We start from the raw sequence: 18808 nt of genomic DNA, 5'->3' as shown, positions 1-18808 counted from the left end.
CATGTTTCAGATTCCCTGAAGTATGTTTGAAGTACTAATATTGGCTACATGTTACTTGGGATACATTAGTTGAAACAGCATTCAGAAGGTTTCTTTTACTCACCTTGTACATTCAGATGACATGAACAGTCTTCTAGCAAGGAATTTAGCATGTTTTTTCTTTAACTTGTATTAACTTTGACATCCCTCTGGTTGAAGTTTCTTATAGAATTAGTCTTCTGTTTGTTTGTTTGTTTGCTTGTTTGTTTGTTTGTTTGTGTTCTGGGAATTAAACCCGGGGCCTTTCAAAAGCTGTGCACACTCTGGCACTGAGCTCCTACCCTATTTGTCCTTTTTAATGAACTAAGTTACCTCTAGAATTGCTTTCCAAATCTAACATGTTTTCATGAAATTGGTGACATTCTGTCCCCATGTACTGTTAGACTCATTTCTAAACAGCCCTGAGCATATATCACTGATTCATCGATGAATCCATTATTGACACACCCTATAAAGCTGTTGGTATATGATTTTCACAATTAAACTCCTTTGTATCTTTCCAAGTGACTCGATAGTTTTGGAATGCAGCATTTGGAGGAGAGTGACTAGCTTTGACTAGTTGTTTCTGTGTTTGTAATTCATTATGCAATCTACGAGTTCATGTTGAAAAACTTTCTGTAGAAAATACTCGGGGAAATCACCTACAGAAGTATGGAAATGTTGACAATGCACATGAACTCCAGTTGCCTGAAGACTTATGTTCCCGTTCTTAGATTTTAGAAAGATTAGGCCCAGAAAAAACAAACAGAGCAGGCTTCCTTCTGAAACACTCGCAGTCTGCCATCAGAAGGGCTGGGTTTAAAGGCTAACAGCTGAGGAAGCGTAGTAAATTTCAAGCATGTGACAAGAGAAGGAGAATCAGACTGGATTGCTTGGTCAGAGGTGTCAGAGAGTGGAGGGCTAAGAAAAACCTACAGAGATTCAGTACTTTCCTGGTAAACTGTACTTACTAGGTCTAATTGAGAAAAAAATCTTATTAGTTCTTTGAGTGTTTCATACAATGTGTTTGGTTCCCATTGACCCTTGCTCCTCAACTCTTTCTAAATTCATCGCTCTACCTCCCTACTCACTTAACTTTGTGTCTTCTTCAAAGGCATTTATTCAAGACCAAAGTCTAGTGCCCAGATATCACTGTACTTCAGCTGGAGAGATAGCAACTTCCCGGATCTACACTCTTAAAAGAAAATTGTCTTGTTCTCTTAGAAAAGTTGTCAATATTTCCCAGGCTTAGAATGGAATTCTGTGCCCAGCTTCAACATCCATGCTGAATTTTCGTCTGAGTTGGGTTTGCAAAGGATTTTTTAAATGTGGTGTTGCAACTGCTGTGAGTTCGTGGATGTATTGGGCCAATTCTATCCAGAAGATGTTTCTTTGTATTTATCCACCATTTCATATTCTTACATTATTCCTTTGCTCTCCTTTTCAATGATCTCTGAGCCTTGGGAGGGGGGAATGGGTGAGGTCCATATGCTCCATTTAAGGCTGTGCATTCTGTTGTCTTTTATTATCTGCACCTTGGCCAGTTATGGGTCACTATGTTAATCACAGTCTACTACATAGGAAGCTTCTTAGATGAAGGACGAGAGATGCATGGTCTGTGGGTTTAATGCTAAGTCATTAGGAGTCAGTCTCATCATGTGTTCATTTAGCAGCATGATAATAGTCTTTTCACCTCTAGGGCCTATGACTGCTAGCTATATGTGCTTGGTCTGATAATTGTGCTAGGTCTGAGTTTCATCTGTGCAGTGGGGCTTAAATCCAATAAGCGATTGTTTTGTTACACATATACTATTTGAGCTACAGTTCCACCCATGGCCATTTCTTATGCTGATCATTGTTGTAGTTTGAAGGGTTCATAGTTTGGTATGAATAATGATAATTCTTCTCCTCTGGTAGACTGCATAGCACCTTCTAGCACTATGAAAACTGGCCAGCAGGATGAAATATTTAAGTCATTACCAACTCGATTTCGTCCTGTTCTATGACTCAAGTATGGGTGTCTTCAGAAATAGACTCAATAAAGATAAGAGAACAAAATGTTATATTTTAGGTCATATTTGGAATCTATACTCAGTTTTAAGTATAACGTTGTAAGGTATCTTTAATGGAATTGAAAAGTTTTTAGGAAAGAAATAGTTTTCTTGCATTAAAACTACAGACCATGCATCTCTCATTTGGGGGAAAGGGAAAAAGTCAGTTTGCCCTATTAAATGCTCGTCCTTCTGAAAGAACTTTCACTTACCCTACGACACTGGATAAAATTCTTGATTACAGAGGGTTTTGTACTCTTAATTTGTAAGAACTGCCTTTGAAGAGAGTGCTTACAGAGTGAGCTGTTGTGAGCAGCTTCGTTGGTGCACAGTCAGACTCCCTCTATGAGTGAAACTTTTTCCACATTGGCTACAGAGATAGGGTGTCTCTCCCGTGTGGATTTTTCCATGCACAATACAATTCCCCCTGGTGTGAAAGCACAGGGCTTCGGACCCGTGTGAATTCTGATGTGAACAATTAAGCTTCCTTTCTGACTGAAATCTTTTCCACACTAGTCACATCTACAGGGCTTCTCACCACTGTGGACTCTTAGGTGAACAGCAAGGTTACTTTGATTCCTGAAGCTTCTCTGGCAAATGGCACATTCTTAGGGTTTCTGTCCGGTGTGGAGTCTCTCGTGGACAGCTAGACTGCCTCCCTGACCAAAGCTTTTCCCACACTCTCTGCACTGGTAGAGCTTCTCTCCCATGTGTATTCCCTGATATATAACTAGATTGCCTTTGGCCCTGAAGCTTTTTCCACACTGGGTGCATTCAAAGGGCTTCTGATCAGTATGGATTCTCTCGCTATGTTAGACTACCTTTCTGACGGAAAAAATTCCCACACTCCTGGCAATCATAGACCTCCTGTTTCACTCCAGGTGAGTCTTCCTGGAATGCCTTAGAATCTGGGGACTTTTCTTCCAGCTTCTCTCTTCTGAAAGAACTCTGGAAGTCCCAGCTTGAGGATCCTGGGGCCTCTGAAGAATCATATTTGTGGGCTTCTGTCATCACATAGGTTAACTCACAGAGATCCACCTGCCTCTGCCTCATAAATGTGGGGATTAAAGGCATGCACCACCATTGTCCAGCATCAAACTGTTTTCAAGCCTCAAGTTGTTTTGACTCTTCCTTCCAATTCTTTTCCTGCGACCCAAAGAACAGCGAGCTTCACCAAACGAATACATGTTCTTACAGGGTCTCTGAAGTCATTCCAGCAAGCAGCTGGCGCACTCACTAAAAAATGCTACATTCTGGGTGTATCTTCCATGGCAGTCCAGCAGGGTAGCTGTTGGAAACCCAAACATGTCCACTCCTGCTCGATGACTTTGATCACTGCCTCATTGTATGATTCTTCCATTGGCTGGGCTGGAGTACCACAGGGGCACACGCCCATAGCTAATTTTAACTTTTTTAGAAATTGCAATTACATCCTTTCCTCTCCCCTTCCCTTCCCAGCCACATTCTCTACTCCTGATTCCCTTTCAAATTTATGGTCTCTTTCCTTAATTATTGTTGTTACATGCATGAACCACACATACTCTCATGTACACATATGTGCAAACACATAAATGTATAAATACAATTTTCTGAATCTACTTAGCGTTGCTTGCATGTATATGATTTCAGAGCTGGTAACTAATTCACAGTATTGTCCCTCACTCAGCATTCTTCTTTTTTTTTATTTGATTATTTATTCATTTACATTTCAAATGTTGTCCCCCTTTCAGTTCTCCCCTCCATGAACCCCTCACCCCATTCCCCATCCCCTTTGCCTCTAAGCTAGTACTCCCCCACCCATCCACTCCCACTTGAGGGGGTAGCAAGACTCCACAGGCCAAAGTGCCTCCCCTCCCACTGATAGCAAATGAAGCAGTCTTCTTTCTATTGTAGTGGGAGCCACAGACTGGCCCACGTATGCTCTTTGGTTGATGGTTTAGTCCCTGGGAACTCTGAGGGGTCCAGTGAGCTGATACTCTTGTTCTTCCTATGGGGTTGCAATTCCCTTCAACTCCTTCAGTCCTTCCCCTAACTCTTCCTTTGGGGTCTCTGGGATCAGTCCAAAGGTAGGCTATAAGTATCTGCATCTGTCTTAGTCAAGTGCTTCCAGAGCCTCGCAGAAGACATCCATGCCAGGGTCCTGTCTGCAAGTGTATCTTGGCATCAGCAATAATGTCAGGGTGTGGTGTATGTGGATGTGATGGATCCCAAAGTGGGGTGTTCTCTGGATAGCCTTTTCATCAGTCTCTGCTCCATTTTTTGTTTCCGTGTTTCCTTTAGACAGGAACAATTCCAAGTTAAAATTTTTGAGATGGGTGGGAGGGAGAGCTGAACCTTCAGAGAGGCAGACAAGCCTGGGAAACCAGAAGAGACTGCTCTCTGCACACACATCTCGGAGGCCAGAGGAAAAAGCCAAAGACCATCTGGAACCCTGGTGCACTGAAGCTCCCGGAAACGGCGGCACAGGTCTTCCTGGTTGCTGCCGCTGCAGAGAGCCCGTGGGCAGCACCCCACGAGCGAACTTGAGCCCCGGGACCACAGGTAAGACCAACTTTTCTGCTGCAAGAAAGCTGCCTGGTGAACTCAAGACACAGGCCCACAGGAACAGCTGAAGACCTGTAGAGAGGAAAAACCACACGCCGGAAAGCAGAACACTCTGTCCCCATAACTGACTGAAAGAGAGGAAAACAGGTCTACAGCACTCCTGACACACAGGCTTATAGGACAGTCTAGCCACTGTCAGAAATAGCAGAACAAAGTAACACTAGAGATAATCTGATGGCAAGAGGCAAGCGCAGGAACCCAAGCAACAGAAACCAAGACTACATGGCACCATCGGAGCCCAATCATCCCATCAAAACAAACATGGAATATCCAAACACACCAGAAAAGCAAGATCTAGTTCCAAAATCATTTTTGATCATGATGCTGGAGGACTTCAAGAAAGACGTGAAGAACTCCCTTAGAGAACAAGTAGAAGCCTACAGAGAGGAATCCCAAAAATGCCTGAAAGAATCGCAAAAATCCCTGAAAGAATTCCAGGAAAACATAAATAAACGAGTAGAAGCCCATAGAGAGGAGACACAAAAATCCCTGAAAGAATTCCAGGAAAACATAAATAAAGAAGTAGAAGCCCATAGAGAGGAGACACAAAAATCCCTGAAAGAATTCCAGGAAAACACAATCAAACAGTTGAAGGAATTAAAAATGGAAATAGAAGCAATCAAGAAAGAACACATGGAAACAACCCTGGATATAGAAAACCAAAAGAGGAGACAAGGAGCTGTAGATACAAGCTTCACCAACAGAATACAAGAGATGGAAGAGAGAATCTCAGGAGCAGAAGATTCCATAGAAATCATTGACTCAACTGTCAAAGATAATGTAAAGCGGAAAAAGCTACTGGTCCAAAACATACAGGAAATCCAGGACTCAATGAGAAGATCAAACCTAAGGATAATAGGTATAGAAGAGAGTGAAGACTCCCAGCTCAAAGGACCAGTAAATATCTTCAACAAAATCATAGAAGAAAACTTCCCTAACCTAAAAAAAAGAGATACCCATAGACATACAAGAAGCCTACAGAACTCCAAATAGATTGGACCAGAAAAGAAACACCTCCCATCACATAATTGTCAAAACACCAAACGCACAAAATAAAGAAAGAATATTAAAAGCAGTAAGGGAAAAAGGTCAAGTAACATATAAAGGCAGACCTATCAGAATCACACCAGACTTCTCACCAGAAACTATGAAGGCCAGAGATCCTGGACTGATGTCATACAGACTCTAAGAGAACACAAATGCCAGCCCAGGTTACTGTATCCAGCAAAACTCTCAATTAACATTGATGGAGAAACCAAGATATTCCATGACAAAACCAAATTTACACAATATCTTTCCACAAATACAGCACTACAAAGGATAATAAATAGTAAAGCCCAACATAAGGAGGCAAGCTATACCCTAGAAGAAGCAAGAAACTAATCGTCTTGGCAACAAAACAAAGAGAATGAAAGCACACAAACATAACCTCACATCCAAGTATGAATATAACGGGAAGCAATAATCACTATTCCTTAATATCTCTCAATATCAATGGCCTCAACTCCCCAATAAAAAGACATAGATTAACAAACTGGATACACAACGAGGACCCTGCATTCTGCTGCCTACAGGAAACACACCTCAGAGACAAAGACAGACACTACCTCAGAGTGAAAGGCTGGAAAACAATTTTCCAAGCAAATGGTCAGAAGAAGCAAGCTGGAGTAGCCATTCTAATATCAAATAAAATAAATTTCCAACTAAAAGTCATCAAAAAAGATAAGGAAGGACACTTCATATTCATCAAAGGAAAAATCCACCAAGATGAACTCTCAATCCTAAATATCTATGCCCCAAATACAGGGGCACCTACATACATAAAAGAAACCTTACTAAAGCTCAAAGCACACATTGCACCTCACACAATAATAGTGTGAGATTTCAACACCCCACTCTCATCAATGGACAGATCATGGAAACAGAAATTAAACAGTGATGTCGACAGACTAAGAGAAGTCATGAGCCAAATGGACTTAACGGATATTTATAGAACATTCTATCCTAAAGCAAAAGATATACCTTCTTCTCAGCTCCTCATGGTACTTTCTCCAAAATTGACCACATAATTGGTCAAAAAACGGGCCTCAACAGGTACAGAAAGATAGAAATAATCCCATGCGTGCTATCGGACCACCACAGCCTAAAACTGGTCTTCAATAACAATAAGGGAAGAATGCCCACATATACGTGGAAATTGAACAATGCTCTACTCAATGATAACCTGGTCAAGGAAGAAATAAAGAAATTAAAAACTTTTTAGAATTTAATGAAAATGAAGGTAGAACATACCCAAACTTATGGGACACAATGAAAGCTGTGGTAAGAGGAAAACTCATAGCGCTGAGTGCCTGCAGAAAGAAACAGGAAAGAGCATATGTCAGCAGCTTGACAGCACACCTAAAAGCTCTAGAACAAAAAGAAGCAAATACACCCAGGAGGAGTAGAAGGCAGGAAATAATCACACTCAGAGCTGAAATCAACCAAGTAGAAACAAAAAGGACCATAGAAAGAATCAACAGAACCAAAAGTTGGTTCTTTGAGAAAATCAACAAGATAGATAAACCCTTAGCCAGACTAAGGAGAGGACACAGAGAGTGCGTCCAAATTAACAAAATCAGAAATGAAAAGGGAGACATAACTACAGATTCAGAGGAAATTCAAAAAATCATCAGATCTTACTATAAAAACCTATATTCAACAAAACTTGAAAATCTTCAGGAAATGGACAATTTCCTAGACAGATACCAGGTATCGAAGTTAAATCAGGAACAGATAAACCAATTAAACAACCCCATAACTCCTAAGGAAATAGAAGCAGTCATTAAAGGTCTCCCAACCAAAAAGAGCCCAGGTCCAGACGGGTTTAGTGCAGAATTCTATCAAACCTTCATAGAAGACCTCATACCAATATTATCCAAACTATTCCACAAAATTGAAACAGATGGAGCACTACTGAATTCCTTCTAGGAAGCCACAATTACTCTTATACCTAAACCACACAAAGACACAACAAAGAAAGAGAACTTCAGACCAATTTCCCTTATGAATATCGACGCAAAAATACTCAATAAAATTCTGGCAAACCGAATTCAAGAGCACATCAAAACAATCATCCACCATGATCAAGTAGGCTTCATCCCAGGCATGCAGGGATGGTTTAATATACGGAAAACCATCAACGTGATCCATTATATAAACAAACTGAAAGAACAGAATCACATGATCATTTCATTAGATGCTGGGAAACCATTTGACAAAATTCAACACCCCTTCATGATAAAAGTCCTGGAAAGAATAGGAATTCAAGGCCCATACCTAAACATAGTAAAAGCCATATACAGCAAACCAGTTGCTAACATTAAACTAAATGGAGAGAAACTTGAAGCAATCCAACTAAAATCAGGGACTAGACAAGGCTGCCCACTCTCTCCCTACTTATTCAATATAGTTCTTGAAGTTCTAGCCAGAGCAATCAGACAACAAAAGGAGATCAAGGGGATACAGATCAGAAAAGAAGAGGTCAAAATATCACTATTTGCAGATGACATGATAGTATATTTAAGTGATCCCAAAAGTTCCACCAGAGAACTACTAAAGCTGATAAACAACTTCAGCAAAGTGGCTGGGTATAAAATTAACTCAAATAAATCAGTTGCCTTCCTCTATACAAAAGAGAAACAAGCCGAGAAAGAAATTAGGGAAATGACACCCTTCATTATAGACCCAAATAATATAAAGTACCTCGGTGTGACTTTAACCAAGCAAGTAAAAGATCTGTACAATAAGAACTTCAAGACACTGAGGAAAGAAATTGAAGAAGACCTCAGAAGATGGAAAGATCTCCCATGCTCATGGATTGGCAGGATTAATATAGTAAAAATGGCCATTTTACCAAAAGCAATCTACAGATTCAATGCAATCCCCATCAAAATACCAATCCAATTCTTCAAAGAGTTAGACAGAACAATTTGCAAATTCATCTGGAATAACAAAAAACCCAGGATAGCTAAAGCTATCCTCAACAATAAAAGGACTTCAGGGGGAATCACTATCCCTGAACTCAAGCAGTATTACAGAGCAATAGTGATAAAAACTGCATGGTATTGGTACAGAGACAGACAGATAGACCAATGGAATAGAATTGAAGACCCAGAAATGAACCCACACACCAATGGTGACTTGATTTTTGACAAAGGAGCCAAAACCATCCAATGGAAAAAAGATAGCATTTTCAGCAAATGGTGCTGGTTCAACTGGAGGGCAACATTTAGAAGAATGCAGATCGATCCATGCTTATCACCCTGTACAAAGCTTAAGTCCAAGTGGATCAAGGACCTCCACATCAAACCAGACACACTCAAACTAATAGAAGAAAAACTAGGGAAGCATCTGGAACACATGGGCACTGGAAAAAATTTCCTGAACAAAACACCAATGGCTTATGCTCTAAGATCAAGAATCGACAAATGGGATCTCATAAAACTGAAAAGCTTCTGTAAGGCAAAGGACACTGTGGTTAGGACAAAACAGCAACCAACAGATTGGGAAAAGATCTTTACCAATCCTACAACAGATAGAGGCCTTATATCCAAAATATACAAAGAACTCAAGAAGTTAGACCACAGGGAAACAAATAACCCTATTAAAAAATGGGGTTCAGAGCTAAACAAAGAATTCACAGCTGAGGAATGCCGAATGGCTGAGAAACACCTAAAGAAATGTTCAACATCTTTAGTCATAAGGGAAATGCAAATCAAAACAACCCTGAGATTTCACCTCACACCAGTGAGAATGGCTAAGATCAAAAACTCAGGTGACAGCAGATGCTGGCGAGGATGTGGAGAAAGAGGAACACTCCTCCATTGTTGGTGGGATTGCAGACTGGTACAACCATTCTGGAAATCAGTCTGGAGGTTCCTCAGAAAATTGGACATTGAACTGCCTGAGGATCCAGCTATACGTCTCTTGGGCATATACCCAAAAGATGCCTCAACATATAAAAGAGACACGTGCTCCCCTATGTTCATCGCAGCCTTATTTATAATAGCCAGAAAATGGAAAGAACCCAGATGCCCTTCAACAGAGGAATGGATACAGAAAATGTGGTACATCTAGAACCCAGATGCCCTTCAACAGAGGAATGGATACAGAAAATGTGGTACATCTACACAATGGAATATTACTCAGCTATCAAAAACAACGAGTTTATGAAATTCGTAGGCAAATGGTTGGAACTGGAAAATATCATCCTGAGTGAGCTAACCCAATCACAGAAAGACATACATGGTATGCACTCATTGATAAGTGGCTATTAGCCCAAATGCTTGAATTACCCTAGATCCCTAGAACAAACGAAACTCAAGACGGATGATCAAAATGTGAATGCTTCACTCCTTCTTTAAAAGGGGAACAAGAATACCCTTGGCAGGGAAGGGAGAGGCAAAGATTAAAACAGAGACTGAAGGAACACCCATTCAGAGCCTGCCCCACAGGTGGCCCATACATATACAGCCACCCAATTGGACAAGATGGATGAAGCAAAGAAGTGCAGACCGACAGTAGCCGGATGTAGATCGCTCCTGAGAGACACAGCCAGAATACAGCAAATACAGAGGCGAATGCCAGCAGCAAACCACTGAACTGAGAATAGGTCCCCCGTTGAAGGAATCAGAGAAAGAACTGGAAGTGCTTGAAGGGGCTCGAGACCCGAAAAGTACAACAATGTCAAGCAACCAGAGCTTCCAGGGACTAAGCCAGTACCTAAAGACTATACATGGACTGACCCTGGACTCTGACCTCATAGGTAGCAATGAATATCCTAGTAAGAGGACCAGTGGAAGGGGAAGCCCTGGGTCCTGCTAAGACTGAACCCCCAGTGAACTAGACTATGGGGGGAGGGCGGCAATGGGGGCAGGGTTGGGAGGGGGACACCCATAAGGAAGGGGAGGGGGGAGGGGAATGTTTGCCCGGAAACCGGGAAAGGGAATAACACTTGAAATGTATATAAGAAATACTCAAGTTAATAAAAAAAAAATTGAGATGGGTGGGTGGCCCCTTCCCTCAACTGGGGAGTAGGCCTGTCTACTGGAGGTGCTCTCTCCAGGTTCCATGTCCCCTTTGTTGCATATTTCGGCTAAAGTCATTCCTGAGAGTCTCCTGAATCCCTGGAGTCTGGGTCTATTTAGTGATTATTCCCTTTCCCTACCCCCCCTACATATTTTTATTCATTTTTCTGGCCTTCTGGATTCTCTCCTCTCTCTTCCCATACTTGAACCTGCCCTCCCTCCCCCCACTCTGCTCTCCCACCCAGGACCTTCCCTCCTTCTGCCTCCAGTGATTCTTTGTTTAGAGGTGAAACCCTGTGAGATTTTTCCCTTCCAAGTTAGCATATTGATTGGCATTGTCGCTGTTCAGTTCTTGATTAGGCAGTTTCATTTTGGAAGTGTAATGTGTGATGCTTACCTTTCTTTTCTAGGGGACTTACACAGAGTTTCACAGCAGATTTCTTGGTCCTCTGGCTTTTACAGTCCCTCCTCTTCCTACACGAAGCTCTCTGAGCCTAAGGTACAAGAGTCATGCTGTGGATGTATACTTTGGGGCCAGACACTGCATGGTCAATTATTCTCTGAATTGTGACTGACTGGCTTTTTAGATGGGGTATGAACGCTACCTTTGTTTGTAGATAGAAAGTTAAGTAGAATTCATGTAGAAATTGTGCTGAGTTATTATTGTTCAAAATATGTTCTCCTCTAATGATGTGTGACCTCACCCTCCTTGGGTAGTGACCTACATTTCTAGTGCCAGGTACAGTCTCCCTCCTGGTTAAGCAGGCATTAAATCTAATTAGAGGGCTGTTGGTTATAGCTAGGACAAAAGTTCTTCTGTTCCACACTTAGCAATATTTTTCCAAGCTTGTCATTGTGGTACAGAGATATCACAGCTGTGTAGGCATAAATATTTTACAACCTCCTTTTAATAAGAGTTCAACCTCTACTTTAGTCCACCAACAATCAGAGCATGTAGGGTGATATCATCATGCAGCACAATGGGTCCAAGATAAGATGTAGCCTATTATCTTTGGATGAGGAAGAAGGGTAGGCGCAGGAAAAGTCTAGGAAGGACGGGGGAGGAAGAGGCTCGAGGGAAGTCACGATGGAGACAACAGAGCAGAATGACCCAGGTCCATGTGGACTGGGTCGATTTTGTTTTGTCTAGGTGAGCGGTTGAAATCTTTATTAATTGGCAGCGAATTTATTGTGTGGCTGTATTGTGGACTGGGAATTTAACATGTAAATCTAATTGCTAAATTGTAAGCTTCTGGAACTTTGATTGACCAGGCTGAAGAGGATAGTGTGTGAAAGAAATAACTGAGAGGCAGTTGGAGCATGCTGACCTGGTTCCCTTGGCCACGTGGAGTGAGAATGAGCAAGGGCCTGCAGAACGAGGTGTGTGTGTGTGTGTGTGTGTGTGTGTGTGTGTGTGTGTGTGTGCATATGCCAGGCACGGTGACTACCGCCTAGGGAACCCTGTGGAGAGGGGAGACAGGCAGGAGAGGGTGGCTTACATACTACGTGGTAGAGTAACAGCTAGAATGAGTGGATCTGGCTCGCGGGAACTCATAGGAAACGTTCCTTTTTAATCTACTGCAACAGAGCTAGTAAAAGAGAAAAGTTATTAGGATAGAGGGGAAGTGGACGTAGTCAGCAATAGTTCTTTGGGGGTGAACTCGATGTTCTTGGGCAGCAGTTCAGTCCCATAGCAAACACTGGAATGTTTGCTTAATATGATTCAACAGATGCAGACCAGTCCTCTAGGCAGGCATGAACCAGCAGCTATGATCCAGTCTTTTCAGCAAGCAGACACCAGGCAGCTGGAGTGCAATCCTGAGGAAACTACCAGACTTGCCAAGCAGCCTGAAGTGAGGGCGCAAAAGAAGCAAGCTGCTGAGGGAACCTCAGGAGCAGTTCTTAGGCGACTTCCTCTCAAGTTGAACTCAACAATGAAATGCAAGATGAACCTCATTAATGAAGCTTAGCGAGGCAGTACAAACCAAACCAAAGCTCAGGGCTCGTCTCCCACTGTCTGTGGGCTCCTTCAGTAAGTGTTGTTTCATGTGTCTGCTATATCACAACATCCTTTCACCAGTGTCTGCTTCGGGGAAATATTCTTTCATGTGTTTACTTTAGCAAGACATCCTTTCACCTGTACTCCAGCAAAACATCATTTGACCTAACTAACTTTCCAAAGAACTGGAAGTTTCCACTTCGCAGCTGGGTACAACTGTTTGTTACTTCCTTCCCTTGGAGACTAGCCTAGCACCTTTCTGTTACTATGAAAACTAGTCTTCAAGGTGGAGGCCTTTCAGGTCACATCCTACTTGGGTCCTTCAAATCCTGTGTCTGAACTACATGGTCTCTTTTGCAAGAAGAACTTACCATCAACTTCTTTGAGGAAGCCAAGGGTAATATCAATATCACATGTCATTATGGGACTCTCTTGGACTCCTCTTATCAACAACACAGTAGGGAGTCTCTCTCTCTCGCTCTCTCTTCTCTCTCTCTCTCTCTCCTCTCTCCCCTCTCCCCTCTCTCCCCTCTCCCCTCTCTCCCCTCTCCCCTCTCCCCTCTCCCCTCTCCCCTCTCCCCTCTCCCCTCTCCCCTCTCTCCTCTCTCCTCTCTCCTCTCTCCTCTCTCCTCTCTCCTCCCTAGGCTCTCTTGTCTCTCCCATTTCAATTTCAGGTAAATAATATGAATCATTTTTATAGTTAGGGATCACAGTGTCAAGGAAATAGCATGACCAAATATCAAGTTGGGGAGGAAAGGGTTTATTTGGCTTACACATCCACATTTCTGTATTGTCTTTATTGGTAATTATATCCTTTATAATATTAAGGAAGAATCGATTTTCTCACAGAGATGCAAAAACTAGGAGGATCTGAACTCAATCATAATTGGCCATTGAAGTAAAGTGCAGTGTACATGTAGAGATTAACCTTTGACCTGTTAGCTGAGGACTTAGGGAACTTTTCTTCTTAAAGTCCAGCCATGTCCTAGGGCTTTGCTTCCAGATAAATGAGTGCACAAGCATATTCATTTCTTAACTGTTATGACTAAGAAATGACAGACATCATTTACACTCATGTTTTCTTACTGAAATTTAGATTCATAATTCCACCTAATTGTGAGGTTACTGGGAAATTGCTACACTATGAAAAGGAAGCATAAATATTTCTCAATAGCACACCAGCAAGCAGTAGGTTACTGTGAGTACTAGCAGTATCCTTCTTATTTCCTTTCTGTTTTCTTACATTTTGACCTGATGACTTTTATTTTTGTTTGTTTTCTATGACTTGCTCGTTATATGTATGATGAAAGCAGCAAAAAGAGTATTGTTGTTTTCTTCTTTATTTTAAAGGAAACATTCAGAATTGTATTTCTTATAGGGTATGATAGATGACTTTATTGGGTTAGCAAAGTTCTTTTATTTGGTAAGATTTTAAAATCATTTCTGCCACACACACACAAACACACACACACACACACACACACACACACACACACACACACACACACATATATATATATATATATATATTCTACCTCCCTTTTCTCCTTCAAAATCTCCCATGTACCCCTCCTAGTTCCCTTTCAAGTTCTTGGCCTCTTGTAACACATATATCTATATAAACCTATTTCTAAATATAATGTGTTCAATGTGGATAATGTTACTTTAAAGTATGTTTTCAGGGATGAGCGTTTGGCATCTGCTAGCCAATTGGTGTGTTCTTCCCTTGGGAAGACTATTTCTCTTGCTTTTAGCATCCCTTAGCCACTTGTATTTTTTGGTATAGGATTGATTCCTCCTGAATTTCCCCTTTCAGTAAGATTTTAAATAAGACATATCTGATGAAATGATCATTATGTCTATTTTGTCTTTAATGTCCCAAAAGGATGAATTCTATTTATAGGTTTGGTCACATTAAGCCAGTTTGGCTTTGCTAAGACAAATCTGACTTTAGTGATGTATTTTTATGTATAGTTAGTTTCTATTTCCTTTTTTCAAATTTTATGTATTTGGCACATTTATAAAGGGGTGTTTTGTCTGCATGTGTGTCTATGCACTAAGTGGGTGTCTTGGGTCCTTGGAGGCCAATAGATGGTGTTATATCCCTGGGATTGGAGATATTGATGATTTTGAACCTCCAAGTGGGTACTGGGAATTGAACCCTGGTCCTCTGGAAGACCAGCTTGTGCTCTAGGTACTGAGCAATATCTCATATGGGCTAGTTGCTAATTTATCTGTGTTCATTCATGACACTTGTCTATAAAGTGTCTTTTACATCAAGCTGTCTTGTTTTAAGCTTAGGATTAAATTAATCTTTTGTTCTCTGGTATCTGGAAATATGAAATGATATTTCAGTAATTCTCCCCTGGTTAGTGGGACATTAGATATCAAAAATAATCTAAGTCCACTATTTCCTTTATATGAAAAATTCAGAAGTGTTTCAAGCTTTTGATAATTATAGGACAATTCAGGCTTTCTATAGCATACTAAATTGTTTTGGTGAATTATAGTTTTGTATGTAATTAACAACTGAGTCATCAACAATACTGGAATAGGATGATTTATTCTATTACTTTTTAAGTTTCTTTTTTAAAACAAATGTTAAATATATTTAAACAAATTATACTGATAAAGTTTGCATAAAGGGCTGGGGAGATGGTTCAGAGAGTAGGAGCACTGGATGCGTTTACACAAGACGTGCATTCTTTTCCCAGCTCCCAAACAGTGGGTCTCAACCACATTTAACACTAGTGTCAGGGGATCCAGTGCCTCCTTCTGGACTTGATGGCCATTGCATGAAGATGACTACAGACGTACTTTGAGGTAGGCAGTCATGTAAAATAAAAATCTCGAAAAATTTATATAAACAGCACAGATAAAGATCACTAATTCAAAGTGTATAGTTCAATAGCTTTTGGTGTATGACCTCAGTATTCAGACATTGCAGTAAATTCTATAACATTTGCATCATGCCAAAAGTAAATTAGCAGCCATTCCTATTTTTTCGGTCCCATATGCCTATCACTCTACACATTGTCTCTGTGATTTATCTACTGCAGACATGTCATGTAAATGCTATTATACAGCATGTTGCCTTTTGGGCTGGACAGATTTCACTTATAATGAAACTTGCAAAATACATCTGAGTCGTAGCATGAATCAATACTTCATTCCTTTCATAAGTGATTAATATTCCATTGTCCATTGTTTGCATTTACTACATTTTGTTTATCTGCTCATCAAATGATGAACGTTTGAGTCATTTTCAGTTGTTTATTAGAAATAACTATGCCTTCTATAAACAAGTTTTCACTTGAATGCTTGTTTGCAGTGCTCAAAGGTGTGTACAGATTTGTATTCTGTATCAGTACCATATTGCGTTAACCTCTGTAGGTTTGTAGCAAGTTTTAAAATCAGAGATATGTGTCTTCCAATGTTGTTTTACATTTTTGTTTACTCTTTGGTAACTCAAATCTGCTGTGGTACCACTTTGTGACTTTTCCATTTAAAGTATTTTCTTACTGCTAGATTTCATAGGATCTCTTTGTCTTAACTTCTTTAAAATAATTTGTACCTAATTTTCAGAGCACAATATCCTCTAATTCTTTGACCATATTTGACGTGGCTTGTTGTAACAGTTTTAGCAAGTATGTCTAGCATTTGTCTTCGTTAGGAATAATTCCAATAATTTCTTTTTTTTCTTGAATATGGGCTATTCAGCTTTTGCTGTTGTTTCTTTGCACCTTGCATATATTATTCACCCCAAAATGGACATGTTAGCTAATATTAATGAATGTGTCAACACCAGAAATTAGATTTATATCCAGCTATAGTATTTGTCTGTTTTGATTTTTCCTGTCCTTGCTGACTCTTTCTGAAGAGTGTGTATTCTTTGCTGTATGTAGTCTCTAGAGTCTGTTCTCACTGAGCTATAAACTGACAGACAGAAATTTCCTTAAGTTCCTGGAACCAATTATTTAGCCAGTTGTTACTGAGCATCTCTGTTTGCATTTTGCTGGAACGCTTAAACATTACTCAGACAGAAATCAGAAGATATTGCTCAAATATTTTACTTCTTGTTTGTGACTTTTTCAATTCCTATGAATGTGCTGTAACTTTTCAAATCCCTTATGGGGACATCACGAATTTTCAGCTCAATATTTGCACCAACAATTTTCAACCTTCTTGGGCAACCTAAAATGCAAACAACTACTCCGGAATGCTTTCATTTGACTTCCTTGGGAGAAAAGTTTTAGCTGTAGGCAAGCCCAGAACATGGTCCAATAAATAATGCAATTTTCAACAGGGTGTTCTGGAGAACTACCATTCACATAAAGCCAGGACATTTCTTGGGGAATGAGGCTTTAAAGTACTTTCAGTCCTACGTTGTTTACTCAGTGGTTGCCAGGCTGTTGGTTTCCAACATGACAGCTAACTATTAAAAAAGGGGTGGGGATAGAAATACTGTAAGTAAAAAAGTACTTTTCACAGGAGCCAACTTGAAACCCTCTCCTGAATGGCTGTCCATCTGCGATTTTGCAAGAGATCTGAAAATGCTGATTTTCATTTTTGACAGTTTTCTTATTGCTTTACAGATAATTTTTTTCATGGTGTTCACATCTAGTTATGTTTTCTAAATATTTTTCTACATTGTATCTTTGATTATTTTAGTCCTTTAATTATGGAGTTTTTATTGGATGTTTTTCTTTTTTATTGGATATTTTTAAATTTGCACTTCAAATTTTATTCCCTTTCCTGATTTCCTGTCCATAAGCCCCCTATCCCATCCCCACTCATCCTTCTTTTGTGAGGGTGTTCTGCCATCCAACCACCCATCCCTTTTGGCCTCCCCTCCCTGACATTCCCCTACACTGGGGGGGTACAGCCTTGGCAGAAGCAAGGGTTTCTCCTCCCATTAGTGCCCAACAAGCACATCCTCTGCTACATATGCACCTGGAGCCATGGGTCTGTCCATGTGTAGTCTTTGGGTAGTGGTTTAGTCCCTGGGAGCTCTGGTTGGTTGGTATTGTTGTACTTGTGGGGTTGCAAGCCCCTTCAGCTCTTTCAATCCTTTCTCTAACTCCCCCAATGGGAACCCTGTTCTCAGTTCAATGGGTGACTGCAAGCATTTGCCTCTGTATTTGTCATGCTCTGGCAGAGCCTCTCAGGAGACAGCTATATCAGGCTCCTGTCAGCATGTACTTCTTGGCATCAGCAGTAGTGTCTGGGTTAGGTGACTGTATGTATATGAGCTGGATTCTCAGGTGGAGCAGTCTCTAGGTGGCCATTCCTTCAGCCTCAGCTCCAAATTTTGTCTCCATATCTCCTCCTATTAATATTTTTGTTCCCCCTTCTAAGGACTGAAGCATCCACACTTTGGCCGTCCTTCTTCTCAAGCTTCATGAGGTCTGTGGATTGTATTTTGAGTAATCCCAGCTATTGGGCTAATATCCACTTATCAGTGAGTGCATACCATGTGTGGGTTTTTTTTTTTTTTTGATTGGGTACTTCAGTCAGGATGAGGTTTTCTAGTTCCATCCATTTGTCTATGGATTTCATGAAGTCATTGTTTTTAATAGCTGAGTATGTTATCCCCTTTCCTGGTTTCCCTTCCATAACTCCCCTATCCTCCCTCCCTTTTCTTCTATGAAGGTGTTCCCCCACCCATCCACCCACCCCTTCTCGCCTCCTGGCCCTGACATTCCCCGACACTGTGGGGTCCAGCCTTGGCAGGACAAAGGTTAATTGTGCATCTTTTAAATAGCTGAGGTTTGCAATTTTCAAAGGCCGATTCTGAACTGAGGGACAGGTATGCACTGTTTTGTACTTAACAGTGTCTTTGTGAAACAGTTATATTTTTAGTATTGAAATATATTTTTTATTCTCTTGCATTGAATATTTTACCATTAATTAAATCGCATTCAATAGAAAAATTCATTAGTTATTTCAATCTCTTTTACACGTTGCTATTGACCTTTAAAAATTGGCTTTGTAAAGTTTAATTCACATCCCTTTGCAAAGTGTACTTTGAAAAATACAATTAGATAAGGCTTAAAATATTCCCACTC

At 40.6% G+C, this 18808-nt stretch overlaps 1 long non-coding RNA gene and 1 pseudogene across 2 annotated transcripts in view; one reads left to right on the top strand and one right to left on the bottom strand.

The window, feature by feature from the left end:
• Positions 1-2360: 2360 nt before the first annotated feature.
• On the bottom strand, positions 2361-3376 carry LOC147998333 (uncharacterized; annotated as a pseudogene).
• An 8416-nt stretch (positions 3377-11792) lies between these two features.
• The window catches only part of LOC147998332 (uncharacterized), a 48285-nt gene continuing 41269 nt past the window's right edge, over positions 11793-18808 (top strand). Inside the window, exon 1 of one of the 2 annotated variants that reach the window (XR_015646683.1) lies at positions 11793-11891. This is a non-coding gene — a long non-coding RNA (uncharacterized LOC147998332). Of the gene's footprint in view, positions 11892-12548; positions 12774-18808 lie in introns of those variants that run through there. The other variant, XR_015646684.1, reaches the window with a different exon arrangement.

The sequence above is a fragment of the Rattus norvegicus genome, chromosome X, assembly GCF_021556685.1.
Source record: "Rattus norvegicus strain SHRSP/BbbUtx chromosome X, alternate assembly SHRSP_T2T, whole genome shotgun sequence".
Classification (NCBI taxonomy): Eukaryota; Metazoa; Chordata; class Mammalia; order Rodentia; family Muridae; genus Rattus; species Rattus norvegicus.
The sequence above is the reverse complement of the archived record's forward strand: the minus strand, read 5'-3'. Positions and strand labels throughout refer to the sequence as shown.